This window comes from Dasypus novemcinctus, chromosome 15 (genome assembly GCF_030445035.2).
Source record: "Dasypus novemcinctus isolate mDasNov1 chromosome 15, mDasNov1.1.hap2, whole genome shotgun sequence".
Lineage (NCBI taxonomy): Eukaryota > Metazoa > Chordata > Mammalia > Cingulata > Dasypodidae > Dasypus > Dasypus novemcinctus.
The window spans coordinates 492,102-503,329 of NC_080687.1; positions in this window are offsets into that span (position 1 = coordinate 492,102).

The following is an 11,228-nucleotide window of genomic DNA, read 5'->3' on the forward strand; positions in this document are numbered from 1 at the left end:
GAGGACCTGGCGCGGAGGTGAGTGGGCCCTTGGCTCCCAGGTGCCCAGCTGCCTCGGTTTCTCCGCATCCATACGGCTCTCTGCCAGGTCTGCCCGGCACGCGCTCTGAGCCAGGCCCTGGCGTCTCCCTCAGGAGCCCAGGGAGCAGGCTGCATCCCTCCTGCAGGCTCCCCGCCCTGGAGCGCGGGCGAGTCTGCACCGACATCCAGGTGCCGTGCAGTCAGCACCATCCCTCGGGCAGAGGTGGGCAGCCGAGCCCTGCGCGGCCGGCGGCGAGGCGGCCTTGGGGCTGACACTGCACCTGGCTGGCTGCAGGGAGCGCTGGGAGCTTACGGGGGAAGGCAGGGACGCAGGCGCAGCCTCCCTGAGCACGTGCGGCTGGAGCCCTCTGCCAACCCTCTGGGCGGGCGCCACCAGGGCCCCTCTCCAGGCACGAAGAGGCCGGCGGCTTGCTTGCCAGGGCGGGGACCTGCTGCTCCCACCGGTGCGGGCGCCTCGGCTCCCTGGCCGCCCCTCCCCCGCCTCTGCGTCCTTCTCCCCCTCGCAGGCCTCCTCCCCGCTGCGCTCCTTTCCCCCCAGGCCTCTAGATGCCCCAAGGCTGATTTGAGGCTCCTTCGGTGCTGGGGAGCCTCAGGGGGCCCCAGGTGGGGGATCTTGACCACAGCCGCACCAAGGGGACTCAGGCAGGAACATCTGTCTAGCGCTCTTTTCTACCAGGACAGTGTAAACTTCTCTTCAGAGGAGGGGGCTGGAGGCTGGCTGGGACCCCCAGAAATGCCGGCAAGATCCTAACACGTTTATGGGAAGACCCAGAGTTGTTCCTCTGAAGCCCATTTTGCATTTTTGTGTTGAAGCCAGTGTCTGGGCAGGACTTTTTTTCTTTTAATTTAATTTAATTTATTTATTTCTCTCCCCTCACCCCATTGTCTGCTCTCTGTGCCCATTCACTGTGTGTTCTGTGTCCGCTTGTATTCTTCCCAGCAGCACTGGGAATCTGTGTTTTTGCTGCGTCGTCTTGCCGCGTCAGCTCTCCGTGTGTGCGGCACCACTCCTGGGCAGGCTGCACATTTCATGTGCGGCGGCTCTCCTTACGGGGCGCACACCTTGCGCGTGGGGCTCCCCTATGCGGGGGACACCCCTGCGTGGCAGGGTACTCCTTGCACACATCAGCACTGTGCGTGGGCCAGCTCACCACACGGGCCAGGACATTTTGATAAAACATGGGAGCGACTGGGGCGTGGAAGGCAGTCCAGGAGGGGCCGAGGCGGGTCAGCCCTTAGGGACAGCCACACATTCGTTTTCTGTCGCGGGGAGCGGGCGCTGGTCAGCTGCCGGAGCACGTGGAGATGTGGGCGCTGGGGACCCACTCTATGAGGAGGTGGCAGGGCCCCCCTGGGTCCCAGGGCAGTGGGAGGCACCGCCACACCCCCCAAACGGCACCTCATGGGCTGGAGCCCACCTGCTCCCCCTCCTCTGGAACCAGCCCGGCCCAGATGTGTCTGAGAAGCCCTGACCTTGGCTTGGACAGACACTGCATGGCGCCGCAGCGGCCTGAGCAGGTGACGCCCTCCGCCCGTCCAGCAGGACCAGGAGCAGCTCCTGAGGGGCTGTGTGAGCAAGGGGCTCTGCTCCGGCCCCTGGAGCGAACCATGACCCCCTCCCCAGCTCCAGCAGGACTAGACCTGGCCAAGGGGCCCAGGAAATGCCTGGTTTAAGGTCAATCGCTTCTCTAAATCAAAGACCACTGCGGGGGGTTTCCCCTCACTTGATGGGCCTCAGAGGATGCACCTGTGCACGCACGAGCTGGACTTCCTCCAACCAGGCCTCCAAAGCTGGCAGGGAGGGCCCCGCACAGCTGCTGGAGCACTCGCAGCCGGCGCCTGGCGCTCTCCAGCCGACAGGAAGAGGACAGGCTGAAGCTTGCAGCTTTACCTAGAGGACCATGCCTCCTACCAGCTCCTACGCCAGCGCAGCCACAGAAGCTAATGTGTGGACATGCTGGGTCTGCAGAATAAGCTTTGCCCAGGTCTGCCTGACGGCAAACCACAAGGACTCCCACTGGCTGCCCTCACCGCAGCCCATGGGCCTGTGCAGCTGCAACCTGCGCGTGACGCGAGCCAAGGTTTCATGGGTGCAAGCCCAGAAGGAAAGAGGAAGCTTGCCGGAGGTACGTGCTGCCTCACCTCTGGGGAGCTGCCTCCCTCTGCAGCACTTGTCCACGGGCAGACCTTTCCTCTCCCCACCCGAGGGCCCCTGGGCTGCAGGGTGGCGTGCCGGCCTTCGCCGTGCCCTTCATTTCAACAGCTTTCACACATTTACTCCGGAGCTACTTGACCAACCTTCACTCAGGCAGTCAACATCTGTGACCCCGAACCACGCAGAGGGGTACAGCGGCGACAAGGCGGGCCAAAGCCTCTGCCTTCGTGGAGGGGAGGGGGAGGCAAAATGCAGAAGATGAGGACAGAGCGGGGAGGTGCGCGGCAGGCCAGCGCTGGGGGGAGGTGCGGGTCAGCAGAGATGGTGGCCAGAGGGGGGAGGGGAGGGGCGGCAGGCGGGCGGGCGAGGGGGGTCTGGGCCATGCCGACGCGTGGAGGGGAAGTCGCCGACCCAAGGACGAGCTGTGCACAGGACGTGCCTCCCTCCAGGACATCGTGCACACTTCTGAGAAACTCACGAAAATACCACCGGCAGCCTTATTTCTTTCACTTCGCAGCACTGTACGTCATTCTACACAAGTGCAAACATACTGCAATTTCCACAGCCGCAGAATTCTGCTGAGGACACGTATAGATTTGTGAACCGTTCTCCTATCTTTGGACCTTTCAGCTGTTGCTGAGCCAAGCACCCTGTACATCTGTGTGTGCACATGAATGCACATCGGTGGGACAGTGTCACGAGAGGTTGTTTCCCCCATTACAGGCTTTCAGTGAGTTTTGTTAAAAATCACATTTTACCATTTTACCAATGCCAGATAATCATTTTAATAAAAGGTTAGGAAAAACTCTAGCCTTCACTTTCTGCATCCCTGACTTTTGCCATATGCCAAAAAAAAGATTTTCTTTTTGTAGCCACTGCTTTTGCACGGCCACAGCTGAACATCACCATGGGGTGGTAAGGAGAGTTTCGCTCCAAATTGCAAATATGGCAAACTTTCCTGCTATGGTTCTCATACTTCCACAAGAGTCGGTGAAGTTTGTAAGCGTACCTCTCCTTCGACAGTTCGCTCTGCTGGGCCTCGTGCTGCCCCGTGGGGTTTGAGCTGAGTGGCCGACTGGCCGCCCTTCTCCACTCTGGCCGCTGTGGACCCTCTCGGGTTTAAACCTGTTCCCCTTCCGAGCACCACACTTCTGAGATGGTGGTGGAAGGCCAACGAGGAATTCACCCCCAATGGCATGTGTGTGCACTGTATGCAAATACGTGTGTGCAGTGTGTTATGTACATGTGTGCACGTGTGCATTGTAGAGTGCATGTATATGAACAAGTGGGCATATGTGTGCCTTGTGCATGTGTGCATTGAGTGTGTTGTGTGTATCCTATGTACTGTACACATTGTGCAGTGCACATATGTATGAACATGTGCGCATAGTGTGTGCACTGAGCATGTCTTGTGTGTATAGTGTGTACATGTGATCATGTGTACACTGCAGTGTAAGTGCATGTGCATATGTGTGCACTGTGCATTATGCATTGAGTACTGTGTGTATTGTGCTTGTGCATACATGTGGTTATGAGTATACATGTGGTTACGTGAGCACAGGTGCGTGTGCATGGCGCACTGTGTGGGCATGTGTTTGTGCATGTGTGTGCCATGGCACTGCGTGTGCCTGTTGGTGTGTCTGTGTGTAGGGGCCGCCACGTGTGCTCTGGTGGCTGATCAAGCACCATCCGCCAGCCAGCCTGCAGGAGCTGCTGGGGCGAGTGCCTTGTGTGTGTGCTGCGTGAGTGGCATTCTCACTCCAAGCCCGAGGAGGGGGCCCTCCCCGTTCACATGTGGGGGCTTGCGCGCACAGACGCACAGACGCTCGCCCCCCGCACACCCGGAAGGCAGCAGACCTGGAATCGGGAGCTGGTGCGTGTCTCGGCCTCAGGCACCTGCCTCGCTTCCTGCCTCCGCGGCTCCGGAAGGCACGTCCGGCCCAGGAACTCGCTTCCCCTTAGTGCGCACGGAGCCGCGGCCAAGGCCGGCGCTGGGTCCCAGAAACACCTTGAGGGGCGTGACGCTGGCCATCTGGGCAGCCTCCTCCAAGAGGACGCTCTGCCGCGGTGTAGAGGCGCGCGTTCCCGGAACCTGGAGGGAGGCGCGAGAATGCGCGGAGCGGCCTGTTTCTGAATTTGGAGCTGGGCGCCACTGTACCTCTTCTGGCAGTGTAAGAATGGGACCCACAACAGCGCACCTTTCAGTGTCTGCCAAGGTCGGAGATGGCAGAGAGTTTCATGAGGAGAAACAGCGAGAGCTTCGAGCTGAAGCCGTCAGGGCTTCCGGAGCCTGGAGAGCGTCTTGGAAAGAGGAAGAAGCCACTCGCCAGGCCAGGCCCTGGGAGTTCCCGCCCCCGTGGCTTGTGAGGAGGGGCTGCAGAGAGAGGGGCTGGCTCAGCCGTGCCTGGGGTGGTGCAGGGCTGCTGACCGCTGACGGGCGTGCGGGCTCCTGGGGGATGGAAATGGTCTGCCCGTGATTGTGCAGACAGTTGCACGACTCTCAGAATATACAAAAACCCTTCAACTGCACACTTAAAATGGATGAACTGTGTGGGACATGAGTTACATCTCAATAAAAAATGTTCTGCTAAAAAAGGGTTTCTGGGATATACTGAAAGGAAATTGAGAAATACCATAGCTTATTGTGGGTGTTTATATTGAATACATGTCTCAAAAATAAAAAATCAAATGCTGGCTCTTTTCTGACCAGGGCACTCAGGGCAAAGTTTCAACATAGTGGTCTTCAGCATTTGGAAAGTGTTCACCCCAGGAAGAGAAGATAGAAGGAAAAAGATGAAAGCTGGAGATGAGCCTGTCTGTAGGTCCACACTTACCCTGACTCACGCCGGGGACGCACGGGCTGCGCTGTTGCTCTGAGTGATGCGACGGCCGTGACACGATGGCCTCGAGAAGTCGCCCTGCAGGCACCCCGTGATGCGCCGCCAGAGGAGGGCAGCTGGCGCCTGCGGAATCAAATCCCGATGTCCGAACCCCAAGGATCAGCCCCATTCAGCGCCATCTCCAGATACGGAGAATCCACGGTAGGTTATATGCACCTAAATATGAGACATGCAAAAGCAGCTGGACCATAGATGCATCGTCTGTTCTCTCCAGAGAGGACAGGAGAGAAATATCTGTTAAAGCCCCTGGCTCACGCTAGGACATTCGTGGATGTGTGTGGAAATTTGTTGTGGGGTGAACCCAGAACAAAAGATCTTGTGGCCGTGACTCTAACACGGTTAATTCAGTGGAGAAAGGAGCTGCGCTGCATTCTGACGTGCAACTAACTTTTGCTTGGTTAGTGCCCACAGCTAACGAGCACTCCTACTTAGGGAGCTCCCTTGATCCTTGAGCAGCAAACGTGGGAAGGCTCAGAGCAGCTCAGGGCAGCCAGCACCAGGGCTAGTGTTCCAGGTAAAACGTGGCACGTGGCGACCGTGAGGCTGACCCGTCCAGCCACCGCCTCCCAGGGCCGAAATGGAAGACTCCGGCTGTGTGGGAAGGGTTGGAGTCCGTCAGTCAGGAAAGTTTACCATTTCATGGGCTGGGCAATGAGCACAGGGAAGCGCTCACCGAGCCCTTTCTCCACATGGCCCGTGCCCATTTCTCAGCTTCTCGTTGTCATCCTCTTCATTGTCCGTTGCTCAGGAAAGGGCAGAGACCCCGTAATTAGGCACTTAGACCCCTGGGAGGAGTAAACACTTGCGCCGTGCAGGTCCCTGTGCGTGGGGACGGATGGAGAGCGCCTCTCGGTTTCATGTTGAAATCTGCAGTTTCGCTCCCCTCTTTCTCCGTCACCACTGACCCATCCCCTCAGCCCAGAGCTTTGTTCCTTCCCTCATTATCCTCTGTTAGGCCCTCAGGGTGCTCTGCACTTAAAGCAAGCCCTGGCCACCCCTGGGACGGGAGAGCGGCCCTCGTCAGGTTCAGCGGCAGCTCTAGGGTTCACTGACCAGGAGGATGAGGGCTGGGTGGGCAGCTGGGCAGCTGGGGCATTCCACAGGAGTGAGCGGGCCAGTACCAACCCCTGGGCCAGCGGGAGAGCAGAACCAGGTGGAGACCCATGTTGTCCAGCCAAACTAGGAGGCACGGCCGCGGCCTGGCATTCGGCCGGCCTGAGGTCAGAGCACAGGGGCAGTGTGGTCAGTCTGGGTGTCCTGAGGCCAAGGCCAGGGGGTCACAGCAGCCGAGGCATCTGTCTGGTTTCTCCCTGAAGTCTAAGCGCCTGCACCTGAGGCATCAGTTCAAAGTCTGGGGGAGTTTAGAGGCCCCCAACCCATCCACCACACACTGGGAAATGACCATGTCCCAGGCCAGGGCTTTGCCCCCAAACCCATGAGACACCCTCCCGCCCCGGGCAGGTCCTCCTCCAGATCAGCACAGCACAGTCCTGGAGACAATCACCTGCAGCAGACGGTCCTAAAGGGAAGCGTGTGAGCTCGCAGGTGCCCACAAATGAGAAAAACGCAAACCAATAGGGGTTCACTTGCACAACCTTTTATTTCTCAGCCACTGCAGGAGTTACTGGTCCGTGAGGCAACTCTGCTGATCCCTGCTCAGAGAGGCTCATCTGGCTCCAGGAACCACCTGCTGTGTCTGCGATGTTAGCTCTGTGTGGCCACATTTCCAACCTCTTACCTTGTGCTAAAACTTTGGGTGTGTACCTGTGTAATAGGTAAAAATACACTCTTTGCATTTGACCGAGTTTGTGTCAGTACTCGAAGGTGAATTTTAATGACTTGTGTGCTATTGGGAAGGGTGCAAAATGCCACTGAAGAGATGCATTAAGAACTGGGGGACTCAAGAAGAAATACAAAATATCAACAAACTTATAGTAAGTATATAGGGCAAATCAATAATCAAAAGCCTTCCACCAAAGAAAATCCACACCAGATAGATTGGAATTAATACCAATCCTTTTCAAACTTTTCCAAAGAATTCAAGAAAAGGGAATGCTTCCTAATTCATTCCATGCAGACAGTGTTTCTCTGACATCCCAAGAAAAGGAAATTACAGACCAATTTCCTGTATGAATATAGATTCAAACATCCTTAACAAAATACTAGCAAACTGAGTCCAACAGCATGTTATAAAGCTTCTAACCATGACCAAGTGGGGTTCATCCCAGGGAAGATTTGCCATATGGAGACCAATCACTGTAACACAGAAACAGGAGGAAGGAAAGAACCATGGTGATCTCAATAGATACAGAAAAGGCATTTGAAGAAGTTCTTTCTTGATAAAAAAAACTCAGAAAAGTAGGAATAGAAGGAAGCCTTCTCAACATGATGAAGGCCGTTTGTGAAAGATCCACAGCTGACATATCCTAAGTGGTGGAAGACGTGAAGCTTCCACTGGGGTCAGGAATGGGAGAAGGGTGCCCGCTTTCACCTCTGCTACTCGGTTTTTGTCAATGCCATCAGACAAGAAAAGGAAACAAAAGTTATACAAATTGAAAGAAGGAAGCAAAACTATTTCTACATGCAAACAACATGATCTTCAGTACAGAAATCTATTAGAGCTAATAAATGAATTCAGCAAAGTGGTATGGTACAAGATCAACATGCAAAAACAATTGTATTCCTATACCCTAGCAATGAACAATCTAAGAAGGAAATTAAGAAAACAATTCCATTTACAATAGAATCTAAAAATTAAATATCTGGGAATAATTCCAAACTTTTGTTGGAAGAAATTAAATAAGACCTAAATAAATTTTAAGACATTCCACATTCATGGAGTGGAAGAGTTAATATTATAAATATGTCAGTATTACCCAGAGTAGTATACAAATTCAATGAAAACCTATTAAATTCCAACAGCCTTCTTTTAAGAAATGCAAAAACCAACCTCAAATTTACATGGAACTGTAAGAGGCTCCAAATAGCTGAAACAATACTGAAAAAGAACAACAGGGTTGGAGGATCCACACTTCCCGAATTCAAACTGTATTAGAAAGTGACAGTACTCAAAACAGCATAGTAAAACAACAAAAATGAGAAAAAGCCAGTGTGGCATTGGCACAAAGATAGACAAATAGACCAGTAGAACAGAATTGAAAATTCAGAAATAGATTCACACATCTACAGCCATCAATTTTTGGTGAAGGGGCTAAGTACATGCACTGGGGAAGGAACAGTCTCTTCTCTTCATGCAAAAGAATGAGGTTGGACCCCTACCTCACACCATATACAAACATCAACTCAAATGGATCGAGGCTCCAAATATAAGAGCTAAAACTATAAAACTCTTGGAAAATATTATAGGGGATATTCACAATCCAGGATTTGGCAGTGAATTCTTAAATGTAACACAAAAAACACAAGCAACAAAAGAAATAATAGGTAAATTTGATTTCAGTAAAATCAAAAATTTTTGTGCATTGAAGGAAATTATCGAGAAAGCAAAAAGATAACCTACAGAATAAGAGGAATTAGTTTCAAACCCTATATTGGATTAAAGGTTTAATATTCAGAATACATAAAGAACTCTGACAACTCAGTAACAAAAAGATAAACAACCCAAATAAAAAATGGTCAAAGGACTTGACTAGAGATTTTTCCAAGATACACAAATGGCCAATAAACACATGAAAAGATATTCAACATCATTAGCTATTAGAGAAATGCAAATGAAAACTGCAGTGAGATACCACTTCACATTCACAAGGGGGAAAAAAGAATGGAAATAATGAGTGTTGGAGAGGATGTGGGGAAATTGGAACCCTAGTGCATTGTGGGTGGGAACGTAAAATGGTTCAGGTACTGTGGAAAGCAATATTTACCTTTCTGAGGAACTGCCATACAGAATTACCATTTGACCTGGCATTACCACTTCTGGGTATGTATCCAAAGGGAGTGAAAACAGAGTTGCAAACATACTTGTACACCAGTGTTTACAGCAACATTATTCACAGTAACCAAAAGCTGGAAACAACCCAGATGTCCCTAACAAATGAATGGATAAACAAAATGTGGTACATACAATGGACTACTATTTGGCTATCAGAAAAGGTAGTTACGAAACATGCAACATGGAAGAATCTTGAAAACATTATGCTCAGTAAAACAAGCAAGACACAAAGACAAAAATTGTATGATATCACTAAGAGAGATAGCTAGAAATAACATATTTGCAGAACTATAAAGCAGATTAGAGGTCACCTGGGGAGGAGGAGAAGGGGGAAGGGAGAGTGTTTGTAAAAGTAAAATAAAATAAGATATAAGAAAAGCATCAGGGGAAATGCAGCCTAAAAGAAAGAGCACTGAGCCAGGATTGAGGAGCTGAATCTGGCCTCTTCTCTGCCATGACCTGTGGCTCGGAGTCACTGACTCTCAAATAGGGACAATACTTTACCTCACTCAACTGTCACAAGGATCTGATGAGATAATGCAGGCAGAAGGATTTGCTGCTAGTAGCATATGAGTTGCTAATAAGCTTTGCAGGCCAGGACATGGCAAAGAGATGAGGACAAACAGACTGGCACCCCCCGGGGTTTGGGAGGGGGCGGCCTAGCAGAAGAGCAAAGCCCAAAGCAGGAGGCAGTGGATTCAGACTCAACAGGGTGCCAGGCACGGAGGCAGAGGGTCAGGAGCTCAGGAGGGACTGTTGAAGAGATGGCAGTGACCCAGCAGTGATTCTGTACCAATAGGCTCTAGGGGACAGGCATTTTCAACATCTCCTCCTCTCACCACACCTGGAGAAAAGACTGCTGAGAAGGCTGTCCACAGGACAGCAAGCTCTAAGTGAGCATGGAAGAAAGCAGGGGTCCTCCAGCGTGAATGCATGTCAGAGCCTCTTAGACAGATTCTCAAGTCACAGGTGGTTGGCCCTACCCCCAAGTTTTCCCTTCAGTAGGTCTGATGTGAGGCCCTTGGCCAGAGAATCTGCAGCCTAAGGAGTTCCGAGGTGCCACCTGTTGGTGTCTGGAGGACACCCTGCCCACCACTGGTATAAAGCGCGCAGTTGTTGAGCATTCCTGGCCCGTGGGAGGAATGGTCTGGCCAGCAGAAGGGCACGTCAGGAACCTGGGCAGGTGAGCGCACCTGCCTCCAGTGCATCTTGGCCCTTCCAGGGTGAGCACGGGTAGCAGCCCCCGCTCTCCAGTCCACCTTGACCTCGGGCACCCACCTGTCCGTGGTCCAGAACACCTGCTCGCACCCTCTGCTTTACCTCCAAGGATGCGCCAAGGCTCAGAAGAGGCTACCAGGGCCACTGAGGACACAGCATCACGGTGCTTTCCTTCTGGGAATATTTGAAGATGGAGATGCCTCCGCTGCGTGCTGCTGGCTCTCCTCCCCAAGGCCGTGTGTGCTCCAGTCCAGGCTGGCAGGGGCTTAGCCACGGCAGCTTCTCCCACTTTCTTTGATTCTTCTCCACCAGCCCTGCAGCTGCAGCAGGGAGGGGGAAAGGGGCGCGTTTAAGTTCCCTTCCGGGAAAACTTTCCTTCGCAGTCCTAGCAATGCGACTGAGAACGTTTGCCAAGTGCTGCCGAGCAATCTCCCGAGATGAGCCAGCTCTGACGATGGGGATTTACTAGCTCACGAGCACGCGGTTCTGGGGCTGTGAACGTGTCCAGTCAGGGTGTCATCAGAGGCTCTGCTTCACGGGGCCGCAGGTGTGGCGACCGGGCACGGGGCAGCGTCTGCTCGTCCCTCCCCTGCTCTGGCCTTCAGCTTCTGGCTTCAGTGGCTCCTTTCAGCTTCGAGGAGCTTCTCTCTCTGTCCTAGCTGCTTTCTTCTGTCTGTGGCTTTTTATTCCTCCATTTATAAGGGACTGCAGCAAGAGGATCAAGACCCCTGAGCTGCCCCTGAAGTGGCCTCATCCAAAGGAAGTCCCTCAACGACTCCAAGGAGAGGACTGGCTTTAAGGGCAGCATTTTCTGGGATCCACAAAAGACTCAAAGGGGCACACATCCCCACCCCCACTACACCCACACAAGCTCTACGCACCCTTCCCTAATTGCTGTTACTGTGTGTCAAGGGACATCAAGTGACAGACCAACTCCGCCTGGAGAGGCGAACTAACGCCAG